This window comes from Daucus carota, chromosome 7, assembly GCF_001625215.2.
Source record: "Daucus carota subsp. sativus chromosome 7, DH1 v3.0, whole genome shotgun sequence".
Lineage (NCBI taxonomy): Eukaryota > Viridiplantae > Streptophyta > Magnoliopsida > Apiales > Apiaceae > Daucus > Daucus carota.
Window position 1 is genome coordinate 31,761,645 of NC_030387.2, and position 14,310 is coordinate 31,775,954.

A 14,310-nucleotide genomic window follows, 5' to 3' on the forward strand; every position below is an offset into this window, starting at 1 on the left:
AAGATATTCTGTTCTTACAATAATTTAAGTTCCAGCTATAAAGCTTAGCTAAAAATAGAAAAGTTTGATAAATTTTATTCCATCCGTCTCGCTCGATTATATATAATTTTTTTGCATCGTGCCCATTTTAATGCTCGAATATATACAATTTTACAACTTATTTTCAAAATTTTTTCTTTTCGAATAAAAGTTTAAAAACTAAAATTTTAACTTTAATTTTTTTTAAAAATTATTTATGAAACCATATTTATAGCGCTCATCGTGACACAGGGACTATGTGTTAGGAAGGTTAACTGTGTGGCCGAGTTTGGATTTTTTTTTTAGAGTAGTACAACGTAACCCAAATAAATGCACCAAATATTTACCAAGTTATGTGGCATAACACATGTTAAATTTTAATTGGAGCACATATGTATGTGTCTATGTATTGACGACTCAGTATTTAGGAAAAAAAAAATTGAAGTATCACTTTTTTTGTAATGTATTTAAACAATTGAACTTACAAAAATCCGAAAATCTGTCTTTCATTTAATAGTGAATTCTCTAGTCATTTCTAGTTGGCTAAGATTTTTTGATTAATTATGTAATTTTCATAGAAATCTGAAATCTGAAAACCTCTCTTTCACTGAATAGTGAATTCTCTGAATAATTCTAGTCGGCTAAGATTTTTCGATTCAGATTCGAGTTGTGCATTTCATAGAAATCTGAAATGTGAGCGGTGGGTTGGAGGAACGTTATACGCATGGTTCCAGAAAAATTTAATACGGATCTAAAGGGTGCATGTGTGTGTGTTGAGAAAAAAGAAAGATTTTGGCATATGCATGGTCCCGTATCTTGACATGATATAAGTTGTTAACAGATAAGTTAGTTGGCATTGATGAATTTACAAGAGAAGAGGAGTTACTGGGTGGTCTACGACAGGACATGATCGACGTGGGAGAAACATACAACATTCAATCTTTGTGGACAAGTCTACGACAATATCTGAAACCCATGAGGCACCCCTTTAATACCTTATTCAATGACCAGCCATGCATCAACGCCAACGTACTACTACGACCACTGTGTTTATTGCGCTGTGTAACTTCTTCTCTTCACAAGTCTCCCTCAACTTTGCTGGATTTTTTAACACATTCATCTCTTCTCTCGTTTTGTTTTTCACGTGCAAGATGGATTAGGTGGTGTTATGATCAAACATGACTGTGGTAAACGAGACTCATCACCAATTTCAAACTCCACCGGACAAAATTTTGGTCACCTAGCGTTGGACTTAACTGTTGGCAGAGGGGATCTTAGCAGGGGGAAGGGGGGCAACTGTAGGGCGGTAAAATGATCCGGGTGATCCCGGATACCCCTCTACTCAAATGCCGGATCATATTATTTTTAGCTTGTCCAGATTTGGGTCCGGGATCGTTTTATTCGGGTATAAACTGATCTTGAGTATTTAAGATTCGGATCTGAACCGGATATGATCTAGTATCATATTTTCAATTTTTTAACCGAGTAGTTTATGATCTATCGAATATGAGCCGGAAATGATCCACTAACATCAAATATCATTATTATTTCAGTTGTTCAAAAAATTATCATTTAGTCTAGGTAAAAATAATATTATAAAGTATAATAATTTTGAATTAAAACTTATAGTTATGTGTTGATATATATCATTTATTAAATATATATGAATATAATAAGCACGATTCCATTAAATAAATTATATTTTATGAAGATATAAACTTAAATAAGATATTGCAATTTTATAAAATGATGACTATTTATTTGGAAATATGATGGTGTTAAAATATAATATGTATATGAGTTTGAATCGAATATGAACCGTGGATCATATTCGGTTATTCGGGTAGAATCATATTATGAAAAATTACATAAAACCGAATCTGAGCGGGTATAGCGTATAGGTGTGCTCGTATCCAGGATCATATATTATACGAGCTTAATTTTTCCGCCAGATTTGAATCGTTTTCGAAACGGATATGAGACATGTATCATATTTTCGAGCAGGATATGAGCCGAGACACCGGATAGTTCGTATCGATTTACAGCCCTAGGCAACTGACCCCTTAAATTTTAGTTTTTTTAATATTATACATATTTTTAGATTGTAAAATTGAAATTGATCCTCTTAATTTTTTTATGATCTCTCTTAATTTTTTTTTAAAAAAATTGATCCTCTTAACTTTATAGTCAGATCCGCCACTGACTGTTGGAGCGTATCGACCGGGCTCCTAAATCATTATTCACATAATAACATTAAGCAAGTGAATGTTAAGATTAATGAATTTTTCCAGTGCGGTAAAACCAACATTTAAACTTCTAGAAATAAAACAGTGATTATAATATGTCCGGGCAACGGAAGCCGTTGATCCTAATTTCTTGCTTCTGCTTTTTTTCTTAACCCGTTCATGTAAAGAAGTAATAAGTATTTTTAAGAAGGCATGAAAAAGAAGTTGAGAAGTGCTAATTTTTTAAAATAATTTTTACTACTTTTTTAAATATCTTAATAACTTGTAGTTATTAATTTACTTCTTACTTCTACCCCATTTCTTTATTTTGAAAAAGAAACCAATTTTCTTGAAATAACTCAAACGATCCCAAAAACTGTATACGAATGAGAAAAATGCTTGTTCACATGCACCCCGAAGTGATCTACATAACCAGCGTAAATTACTAAAAATTTAGTTAGTAATAATTTAAGAATAATTTTAAATTATACAGATATGCTTTTAATTCAAGTTTTTTTTTTATATATAAAAAACCAGTTAAAAGGACGGTTCGGTAAAGATTTGTTTTTCAATTGATTTTTTAGAAAGAAATAGAAATTAAAACAAAGTGGTTTTTCAAAAGAATTAAGATATAATTTAAAACAATATTATAACGAATTGAAATTGAAAAGGGGAAATAAAATCAGAACCGGCAAACTCAATTAACAGTGCCACTCAGGCACTCACTAATCACTAGGGATGAGCAAAACCGAACCACAAACCGCAACCGAAACCGAAACCATGAAAAACCGAACAAAACCGCACCACTAAAAACCGAACCATTTTATAACCAAACCGAATAAAAACCGAACCAATAATATGGTTGCGGTTTGGTTTTAAATTTTTTAAAACCGAATACAAACCGAACCGAACCGAATGAAATTAATTATATAATATTTTATATATTTTGTAAATATATATAATAATATTTTAGTTTAAGTTTATAATTAATCTAATAATTTTATACAAATCTAGTATGTATAATGTTGTGGTGCAAGAGCCTGATTGGAGGGTTAGTTCATTGAATCACGGTGCAGGAGCCTGACGGTTTCTACACTGAATCTGGATCAAGTTTTCCGATTATTGTAGAACAGCACATGGATGAGCAAACATCAGAAACTGTGGAGGATTGAGAGAAAGTCTTTGAATGAAAAATGATATAGCAATATAGCATAGTTGGACAATATCGTATTTATACGGAGTTAACGAGTGTTGCGCGACCCAACGAATCTTATACATATTTGGTTTCGAAACCGAAACCGCACCATTTAAAACCGAAACCGAATTCAAAAAACCGAACCGCACCATTTATGAATGGTTTGGTTTTGGTTTTTGATTTTAGAAACCGAATAAATATGGTTACGGTGCGGTTTTGACTCAAAACCGCACCAAACCGAACCATGCTCATGCCTACTGGTCACTATGGTAATTGGTACAGAACTGAGATATACAATATTATTAGTAACTGCTTGTCTGCTTTATAGATTGACACAAATAAGCACAGACATCGTTTAAAAAGCTGCCCGGAAAAGACCTTGTCTAGAAAAATTTGCACGGCAAAGACCTTCAGGCAAGTCAACGGCTAGCTGCAATGCAATCTGCCATTCCGCCAAGGTTCGTTGACAGTTTGTCATTTCCAGACTCGCAGCCCAACACGACACAGCTTGTCTGACTAATATCGGTTCTATGTCTAGACGGAACGAGCACGATCCACTATAAGCAGCAAAGCTCGAACCTTTTGACCGGTTCTAACGAGTCACCCTATCATAGAAGCCTGTTTAAAATTCATCGATCAATGACTGAATCTGTTACATATATTTTTTAGATAAGATAGATTAGGAATGAATATAACCCGATTAAACCGTTCAAACTGAACCAAACCAATCCTAAAGACCGATTAAACTGATCGATCAAAACCGAAACTTGAATGGTTCGATTTTTAAAAACTCAATAAAATTGGGTTGAGTGATGGTTTAACAGATTTTAATCCTAAAACAATCCAACCAGTAATAATTAAAGACCCATTGAATAAAATATTCAGTCCAGCCCTAGTTCGTAGTTTTGTCTTTGTAGTCTCTCACTTTCAACACTTAATATTTTATCCTTTCAAACCGTAAACAACTTCAAATTCTACTCTGATTTAGTGCTTCTATCTGATTCTTGATTTAGGTCGACATGACTTATATCATTTTTTGTGTATTTTTTTCACACAAATGATTTTATTAACATAAATTGTTTAACAAAACAAACATCAAAACCTATTCGGAACAAACCCTATAACAGTCAACTACAGCCTGTTGTGAAACAAAAAATAAATTACACAAATAGTCGATTTGTTTTTAGATTGCTTAACACATAAAATATTGAAATTTTTTAATCCAAAAAGTATTACAATAGCATCTCAATCAATCCAACCTATATCAGTTCTAAAACTAATAACATCACAATTGACTTTCACAGAAGTATCATCTATAGCCCGACGTTCCAAAAATTATGAGCTACATCAACCAATATTAGAGTAACAAATATCCAGAATATGAATAATTTTTTATAACGAAAGGTGCTCATACAGTATCCATCACCGTCCCGGGTACAATGACCTATATATATATAATTATTATTGTTTCTATATACCAAATAAATCTTAAAGGGATATAGTTTACTTCCTCTGTTTAAGTGTATTGAATTAGATAATAAAAATTATTGTTTTTTGTTTGATTTTTCTTGTGAATAAAAATTTTGGTTATAAATATTTCATATGATTAACCCTCCCTTAAATTGCTTGTTTTTTTATTGTTCTTGCTTATTTCAGTGATTTTCTTAATAAATATCCTCTCGTTGGGCAAAGTTTTCTTAGATTATATCACCGAAACTTTCAGTTTTCATTCTTATTCGTTTTCAGAGATTTTTTAGATTTGTGAATGGATCGATTATCTCCTGGTGTAGGTTCATGATGCAAATCTAATAGATTTAGTTTGCAATTGGATTTTCTCTTGTATGTTATAATTATAGTTTGATAGTTTGATTTCTCTTCCTAGTGAGAGTGTGTCATTTTTCTTCTTTTGTGAAAGTTGGCTTGAATTTAGCAATTAAAGCATTTCAAAAATTGCATTTGTTAGCTCAAATGGTTTTTACATCTATACAGAATTAGGCAGAAGTAAAGACTCTTAAGCTAGACCTTTCGGTGGATGTTAATACTTAATATAGCAATCATCATTAAAATCATACTCTCACGCACATATCTCCCTCACAAGTCCACTATGGCAGTAACTAGGGTCTGTTAATTTTCTTTATCTCTCAGATAAATTGAGTTTAACATGATGACCATAATAGTTAAAATTGTGTAGGCATATAGATTGCTTTCTGCCGTTATTCCATTGTGATCACTACAAAGTCATTTAACAACTTGTTTTAATTTATTCAACCAGACAACTAAATATACAATTAAGAAAGCTACCAAATTTATGATTTATAACTGTCACAAACAGCATATCCTAGCACAGAAATTAACATCACTTTACAAGAAAGTGTAAAAAGAAACACCATTAAAGGAATTACTGTTTAGAGTAAAAGAACAAAGCAAGGACCCTTTCAGAGACTCCTATATGATCACAAGCTGGGTTAAACAGTCGGACTGTATTCCACACTTATAAATAAAGCAAACCAATATGCTCCCGATAAAAATAAAGGGGTAGGCGAAAGGTTACATCAATACAAACTATCAAACATATTTCATGGAGAAACCAATATAAGAAAAATAAAGCACAACTTACTCCAAGAGCTATACAAACAAAAGCACCAGTAAAATAGAAAGTAAAGACATAGAAATGTGAAGGAAATACAGGCAGCAAGTAAAATGAGTTACAAGCAGCAAAGCGAATCCCATCAATTAATATCGCACTACATTTTAGAACAGGCCTCTGCAAACTTTATTCTCACAGAGCCTTAGTACTAGTGCTTGTACACACTACACACCCCAAGGGTATATTTAATCATATCCAACTAAAAAAATACATAACAAACAAATTCATGGATAGATAGTTCTTCAAAAAAACAGTTTTATCCACTGCAAAAATAATATACTGCTATTCCTGATGAAATTTTCGTACTACCAAACATGCATCATGCTTCAAAAGTTACATTCTATCACATATATAAGGATTTAAAACTGTTAGCTAAGAATGGCCTCAGAATTGCAGAATTAGTCAACAAGTGGCTTAAAAAGCCATTCAGTCCCGAAAGATGGTGTATTTTAATTCTGATTTCCTCACTGGCACCACATTGAATAGAAAGTTTAATTTAAAACATACATACAATTAATAAAAGCTTTAGTGAGTGAAAAACAAATGACAGATATCTCAAATCATATTTGCATCATCAATGATTGTGCTCAGACAGCCAAGGGGTTGTCTTCAGAACTGGGGGATTAAACCCAGATCAGAAACTCTAGTCCACATAAGCCTCATCACCGCAATAATCAATATCTAGACATTAACACATACTAACACTCAAAAGCTTAAGAAACAAGAGAAACTATTGAAGAAATATAATCCAAGTCTGAAATGTGCATGTAATCTCATGGCAGGTCCCAAATGATAATTGCAGACATTATGCTTCACCAAGGCAATAGGATATGAAAACACTTTCAGTGCTCTTGACAGATAGCAATCAGTTCAACCACTATCGCATCAAAGTGAAGTTTGTGACCATATTTGATCAATCATGTATTACAAATATTAATAAAATTCACCAAAATTTTGAAGAGCTTTATGTAGAAAACAAGTTACCAACATATACATCAAATGATATAAGATTGAACTCAAAATTTTGATAATCACATTAAAATAGCGTCTTCCTTACACAAGAACAGTTCAGCTTGAGACACCATTACATCAAGTCTTTGCTTAATTGATTACATTTCCACCATATATTCTATCAATAATCTTTTAAACAACTCAAACACAAGTGACAACCAACAAACTAACCTTGTATTCATTAATATATACAATAAATCAACTGCGAGGTAAATTTAATAAAATCAACAAAACAGCACTCAGAACAATACGGACAAAAAGTAAACTATTTCATTCATACCGATTCCCAGTTGCTTCAGTTGCTTAATCGCCATCCACATCAGCCGCATTCTATATATAAATAAAAAATCAAAGACAAGAAGCACACAAAACAGTCAGTTATCAGCAATTAAACGCTTCAGAATTGCAGAATTAGTCAACAAGCGGCTTAAACAAGCCATTCAGTCCCGAAAGATGGTGTATTTTAATTCTAATTTCCTCATTAGCACCAAATCAAATACACCATATAATTCATTTTAAAAAATGCTCAGACAGCCAAGGGGTTGTCTACAGAACCCAGGGAGATTAAGCCCCAAGATTCAGAAACTCTAGTCCACATAAGCCTCATCACCACATTAATCAATCAAAAATATTGCAAAACAAACTCTAAATAATGTAGAATTGTAATTCTCATGGCAAGTCCCAAATGGTAATTGCAGATGCTGCATCACCACAAGGCAATAGGATATGAGAATGCCTGCAATTAGGCTCGGCTCTTTTCAAAGCCAAGCAGACAGGCTTGCTGTGTGACGATTTGTAGGGCAATTGGGTTTTGCGAATACTGATTCGGTTCGCCCCAATTTCATATTAGCCTGAATCGTCAGTAAAAACCAAACAACATGATTTACAAAATTATTTACGGTGTGTTGAGAAAGAAAAAGAGTCGCGGAGGCGGCCAGGGGAAGATTTGATAAACCCTGAAGGGTTGTTATGTTTATATAGGGCCACCTGTTTTTCAGATTTAGGGTTTTAGCAGATCTTCCCATCTTCGACTTGTTTCCGAAGCCCATTTGAATCGGACCCCGTTTGACGCTGCCCTACAATGTAATGGCCCCATATCAGGTTAGACCTGGTTTCTCTCATTTTTTTTATTCTGAATTTAAAAATATATGAAACTAGACACAAATCTAAGAACATACCCGAAAAAAAAGTAAAGACGCACCGCCCCCTCTCCCTTTCTATTAGGGTTTGTCCACCTTCAAGTAAATTGATGGGCTTTCACTGGTTTCTCCGGTGGAAAACCCCAATCTCTTTTTTATCTTTTACTCTTGTTAGTTTTCTTTCAATAAAACCCAATTTTTTGGGGATTTGTGTGTCTCTCCTTTTGGAGTGTGTGTTTTGTCTCTCCTGTTGGAGTGTTTAGTTATGTTTCCGTCTAGTTATGGTTGGGTCTATTTAGTGTTGGATCTGTTGAGAACGAGTTTATTGATATTTTCGGTGATCTGCAAAAACTGTATCGAATCTGGGACGGTGGTGATTATTGCAAGAGCTCACCTGTGGCGCCCTCCAAACCCGGGTCAGAAGTTTGGGGTCCACATCTTAACATAAACCTGTAATTAATGATATAATATATATAGTGACCCATAACTGTCTTTGGATCGCAACAGGTTAAAGTATAAAACAAGCCACAACACAACTTTAATTATTACAAACCCAAATCCCAAAATAAAAACTTAAATCTTACAAGCTTACACGTCATTTGTGTCTCATTATTCAAACTAATACATATATCAAAGTCAAGCGCTGCCGATAGCTCTCTCCATCTCTCAGCCTGGAATCCTGGCCTTACCACTAGCCTGAGTATCATCGTTACCAACCTTCTCTGCTTTCACTGGAAAGAACATAGAGTATCGCAAGAGTGAGCTGACAAGCTCAACAAGTATAACAATATCCATTTAAACATTTATCAAAAGATGATGGAAATCAATATTTAATAGAACCAACCTCAATGTCAAAGTTTCTTTTTAGAGTATCAATTAGAATTGGATATTAAATTTTATTTTTAAAAAACCAAAGGTTAGGCTGCTGATCAGTCAGACACTAACCCCGAGCAGGCCCCGCCATGCTCGTTTACTGGATCCAAGGCACACATTGGCCTAAAGTGACCACTCATCTGGTCTGACCATTCATTTGGTCCATTTAAGAAAAACTATCCAATTCTATTATAAATCAGGATGAATAACAATATAATGCAATAAACAGAATCATTAAGAACATGATTAAATTTTGGAGCAGAAACAGAATTCATTTCAGCAATATCTTTAAGATATTCTACAATAAGAATCGGGAATAATTCCACGAGTCAAAGGATCAGATATAGCATATTTGGATTTCAAGTGAAACAATAGTCATGGTCTGTATGAAAGAAGGTTTCTGGTTTTATTAAAGAATTCACATGTCAAAAGGGTGTTTTCAAGTCCAAAGAAATTAGGTTATTGAAAAGGAATCACAATTGTGGGGTGTATGGTATTCCAGGTATGATTGACTTCCAGTCAATTGGTTTGGATATCAAAGGTGTGTCAGAACATTGAAATAAGGTTTATATGGTAGTTATCCAAAAATCTCAAGGTTTGAAGGTTTACAATTGAATAAGGTTTCCAAAATAGATATCAAAGAATCAAGTTAATGGCTCAAGAATCAATGAATGAATAGTTCAAGTGATAGTCAAAGAATCTGGTTGATGGTTTAAGAATCGATGAATTAAACAATTCATGATATGGCTCAATAAGTGTCATGAGTGAATTAGAAAGCTAGCAAAGCAATCACATCAAGGATCATATATATATAATTGAAGGAAAGTATCAAGGAAACTTGCCTTATACTGACGATTTCAAATTTCAATAGCTCTTGCTCGATAAACTATACTATATCCACTTGCTTTCCCTTTTATTACGCCTCGCTTCTCTGATGATTCTGCACTGATTCTGATGTTGGATTATGATTCTACTTGTTAAAACCTTCAATTTGAGTCCTTGAACGCCAAAATCCGAGTCCGATAACGCGTCCAAATCCTCGTTTGAATCTCAAGAACACGAAGAACTCTCTCGGGAATTTCTCGGTTTTAACTGGTTTTATGATTTTCGTAATGAAATAAAGTACGGTTAAGAATATTTATACTTATGAATAATTAGTACCCCTTTGGATCATATATGGCATGAAAATACAATGTTTAATAGCTTTATACTAATAAAACGGGTCCAATCGGTACCGGTTTTTGAGATAATCATCAAAACGGGGCTTTTAATCCGTCATTAGTATGCGGGTCCCACCGTCATTATGACAAGATAAGGATAAGTATAAAATATCTAGTTTCACGTTTATCGATACAACCGGATAATTATCGAATACCGAAAGATTCCGCCGGACCGGCTTCGGAACAAACCGTACTCCGGATCGAAAAAGTCAAAACATGAAAAATGTCCGGAATGTTCAAATTAGGCTAAAAGTGAATTTTGTTGAAATTTTCGGGAAGTAAAATCTCGGTACCGTTGCAGGTTGACGGTTTTCGAAGAATCCAAATAATTAATAATTAATTGAAATATACATAATTAAATCCGTAAATCCAATATAAAATCATCTGACAATACATAAATCGATATGAAAATATCTAAATAAACTATATTTTGTACTGAACATATAAAAATTGATATTCCACAAATTTAATCAAAAATACATAACTAAATTAATAGAACAGGAACCAATTAATTCACAGAAATTCATATAAAATTCATATAATATTCATTAATCATTCAAATCATTACACTGATAATCCCAATATACTGGTGATCGACATTTGCGTCCGTAAAGAGCTTCATAAGGAGGCATCCCAATGCTTGCGTGATAACTATTGTTGTATGCAAATTCCACTAAAGGTAGATGCTCGTCCCAATTACCTTTGAAATCGATTGCACAAACACGTAGCATGTCCTCGATCGTCTGAATAGTTCTCTCGCTTTGGCCGTCTGTTTGTGGATGATATGCCGTACTCATATTCAATTTAGTGCCCAAGCATTCCTGAAAACTTTTCCAAAATCTCGAATTAAATCTTGGATCTCTATCTGACACAATGGATACGGGGACTCCATGACGAACTACAATCTCTTTCAGGTACATATGGACTAATTTATCCAAAGAGAATCTCTCATTAATCGGAAGAAAATGCGCTGACTTGGTTAGTCTATCCACTATAACCCAAATGGCATCATGGTTTGCTTTAGTCCTTGGTAATCCTACAATAAAATCCATAGCAATATGTTCCCACTTCCATTCTGGAATCTCTAAAGGTTGCAATAATCCACTTGGTCTTTGGTGTTCTGCTTTCACTCTTTGACACGTATAACATTTACTTACCCATTCTGCAATTTCTCTTTTCATGTCTGGCCACCAATAGTTCTCCTTTAAATCTCTATACATCTTAGTGCTGCCTGGATGAATTGAATACTTAGAATTGTGTGCTTCCTGCAAGATATCATTCTTTAATTCTGTTACCGGTGGAATCCATATCCTGGAAGAAAACCTAAGAATCCCTTGATCATCTTTCTGTGTACATAACTCTTCTCCCACTAACTTGTTTACATCCTGATACATTACCTCTTCCTGACACTTCTTAATCTTTTCTAATAGCTCTGGTTGGAAGGTCATGGTATACATTGCTATCTTTGATGGTTCATGAATTCTTACTTCAATTTCCAATTTTTGGAATTCCTTATATAACTCCTCTGGCACCGTCAATACATTTAATCTTTCCTTTCTACTTAAAGCATCCGCTACAACATTGGCTTTTCCTGGATGATACTTAATCGTACAATCATAATCCTTAATCAACTCTAACCATCTTCTTTGTCTCATGTTCAACTCCTTCTGGGTAAAGATGTACTTTAAACTTTTATGATCTGTATAAATCTCACATTTTTCTCCGTACAAATAATGTCTCCATATTTTTAATGCAAATACAATAGCTGCTAACTCCAGGTCATGAGTGGGGTACTTCTGTTCATGAGGTTTAAGTTGTCTCGACGCATACGCAATAACTTTATCATGTTGCATCAATACACATCCTAATCCTTTATACGAGGCATCACTATAAATCACAAAATTCCCTTGATCATCTGGAAGGGACAATACTGGTGCTGACACTAATCTCTTCTTCAACTCCTGAAAACTTTCCTCACACTTCTCATTCCATATGAACTTCTCATTCTTTCTAGTTAACTTGGTCAGTGGGGTTGCAATTCTTGAGAAATCCTGTACAAACCTTCTATAATAACCTGCTAACCCCAAGAAACTTCTGATCTCTGTGGGGGTCTTTGGTCTTTCCCAATTCATTATAGCTTCAATCTTCACTGGATCTACCTTGATTCCTTCACGACTCACTATGTGTCCTAGAAATTGAACTTCTTGTAACCAAAATTCACATTTAGAAAACTTTGCATACAACTTCTCCTTTCTTAATATTTCTAAGGCTGTTCTTAAATGTTCAGCATGCTCCTCAGCTGTCTTAGAATATATCAGAATATCATCTATAAAAACAATCACAAACTTGTCCAAATACTTCTTAAAGACTCTATTCATTAAATCCATAAAAGCTGCTGGTGCATTCGTTAATCCAAAAGCCATTACTAAAAATTCATAATGACCGTACCTTGTTCTAAAAGCTGTTTTAGGTATATCTTCAGATTTGATTTTGAGCTGATGGTATCCCGACCTAAGGTCAATCTTAGAAAAATACTCTGCTCCTTTCAACTGGTCAAACAAGTCGTCAATACGAGGTAAAGGATATTTATTCTTGATGGTAAGCTTATTAAGCTCTCTGTAATCTATACATAACCTCATACTTCCATCTTTCTTCTTCACAAACAACACTGGTGCTCCCCATGGGGATACACTAGGTCTAATCACTCCTTTTTCCAATAACTCTTGTAATTGTTTTGCCAATTCTTTCATCTCTACTGGTGCCATCCTATACGGGGCTTTGGATATTGGCTCCGTTCCAGGTGCTAAGTCAATTGCAAATTCTATCTCTCTATCTGGGGGAAGTCCTGGTAACTTATCCGGAAACACATCTGGAAATTCATTCACTACAGGGATATTTTCAAGTTTTACTGGTTCCTGACTTTTATCAATTACATAAGCAATATAGGCTTCGCATCCTTGTCGTAACATTCTCTTTGTTTGGATCATGGTTAAGAACTTATTTACTTGCTTTTGTCCTCTAAAAGTTATTACCTCGTCGTCTGGTGTCATTAATATTACTTTCTTATTTTTACAATCTATCTGCGCACTATGTTTAGACAACCAATCCATCCCTAAAATTACATCAAACTCCCCCAACTTGAAAGGTATCAAGTCGGCACAAAACTTATTTCCTAAAATCTCAATTTCACAATCAGGGCAAACTCGATTAACAGAGATACGATCCTGATTAGCTAGTTCTACATTCATAACCTCATTCAACAATTCAACAGGACAATTCAACTTATCAACAAAAGCTTGAGAAATGAATGATCTAGTGGCTCCAGAATCAATTAACACCTTGGCATTTATAGAATTTACATTAAGCGTACCTGTCACCACATCGGCATCCTGAATAGCATCTTTCACTGACATATCAAAGACTCTTGCCCTAGGAGGTTCGTTCACTTCTGGAACAGTTCCCATGATTCTAAGTGCATTGCTAACAGAGGCTGGTGTCTTGCAGTCCTTAGCCATATGTCCTGGCTTTCCACATTTAAAACATGTATATCCTATGGCTGGAGTCTTACTTGTTGAGCCTCTATTGGTCTGATCCTTTATTGCTGGCTGGTTCTGACATTCTCTAGAGTAGTGTCCTTTCTGGTTGCATTTAAAACATACCACATTCAGTTTGTTACATACTCCTCCATGTCTCTTGCCACACGTTTGACATTCCGGCATTGAAGACCTTTGTTGATTGGCCTGACTTCCCGTAAGAAAACGTCCTCCTTGTCCACCACTGCCTATTCTCTTAAAATTAGGATTTCCTCCTGCTTGAAACTTCCCTTTCTTCTGGAACCTCCCTTGATGAGAGGATCCTCCTCTATTGTCTGGCTTTCTCTTCTTATCCTCCTTAGACTTCTGAAACAACTCATTCTCAGCCTCCGCAATCATTGCCTTCTCAACCACTGCCGCATACGTTTCTAATTGCAAAATAGCTAGCT

The 14,310-nt window shown here is 34.5% G+C and overlaps 4 non-coding genes across 4 annotated transcripts; all 4 read right to left on the reverse strand.

Annotated features, from left to right (window-relative positions):
• Positions 1-6,464: 6,464 nt before the first annotated feature.
• LOC135148144 (small nucleolar RNA SNORD96 family) lies at positions 6,465-6,559 on the reverse strand. The gene has a single exon (XR_010286036.1). It is a non-coding gene; the product is annotated as a small nucleolar RNA SNORD96 family (small nucleolar RNA).
• Positions 6,560-6,664: 105 nt separating this feature from the next.
• LOC135148119 (small nucleolar RNA Z157/R69/R10) lies at positions 6,665-6,761 on the reverse strand. The gene has a single exon (XR_010286012.1). It is a non-coding gene; the product is annotated as a small nucleolar RNA Z157/R69/R10 (small nucleolar RNA).
• Positions 6,762-7,488: 727 nt separating this feature from the next.
• On the reverse strand, positions 7,489-7,584 carry LOC135148143 (small nucleolar RNA SNORD96 family). The gene has a single exon (XR_010286035.1). It is a non-coding gene; the product is annotated as a small nucleolar RNA SNORD96 family (small nucleolar RNA).
• Positions 7,585-7,614: 30 nt separating this feature from the next.
• On the reverse strand, positions 7,615-7,715 carry LOC135148120 (small nucleolar RNA Z157/R69/R10). Its single transcript, XR_010286013.1, has one exon. It is a non-coding gene; the product is annotated as a small nucleolar RNA Z157/R69/R10 (small nucleolar RNA).
• Positions 7,716-14,310: the final 6,595 nt, after the last annotated feature.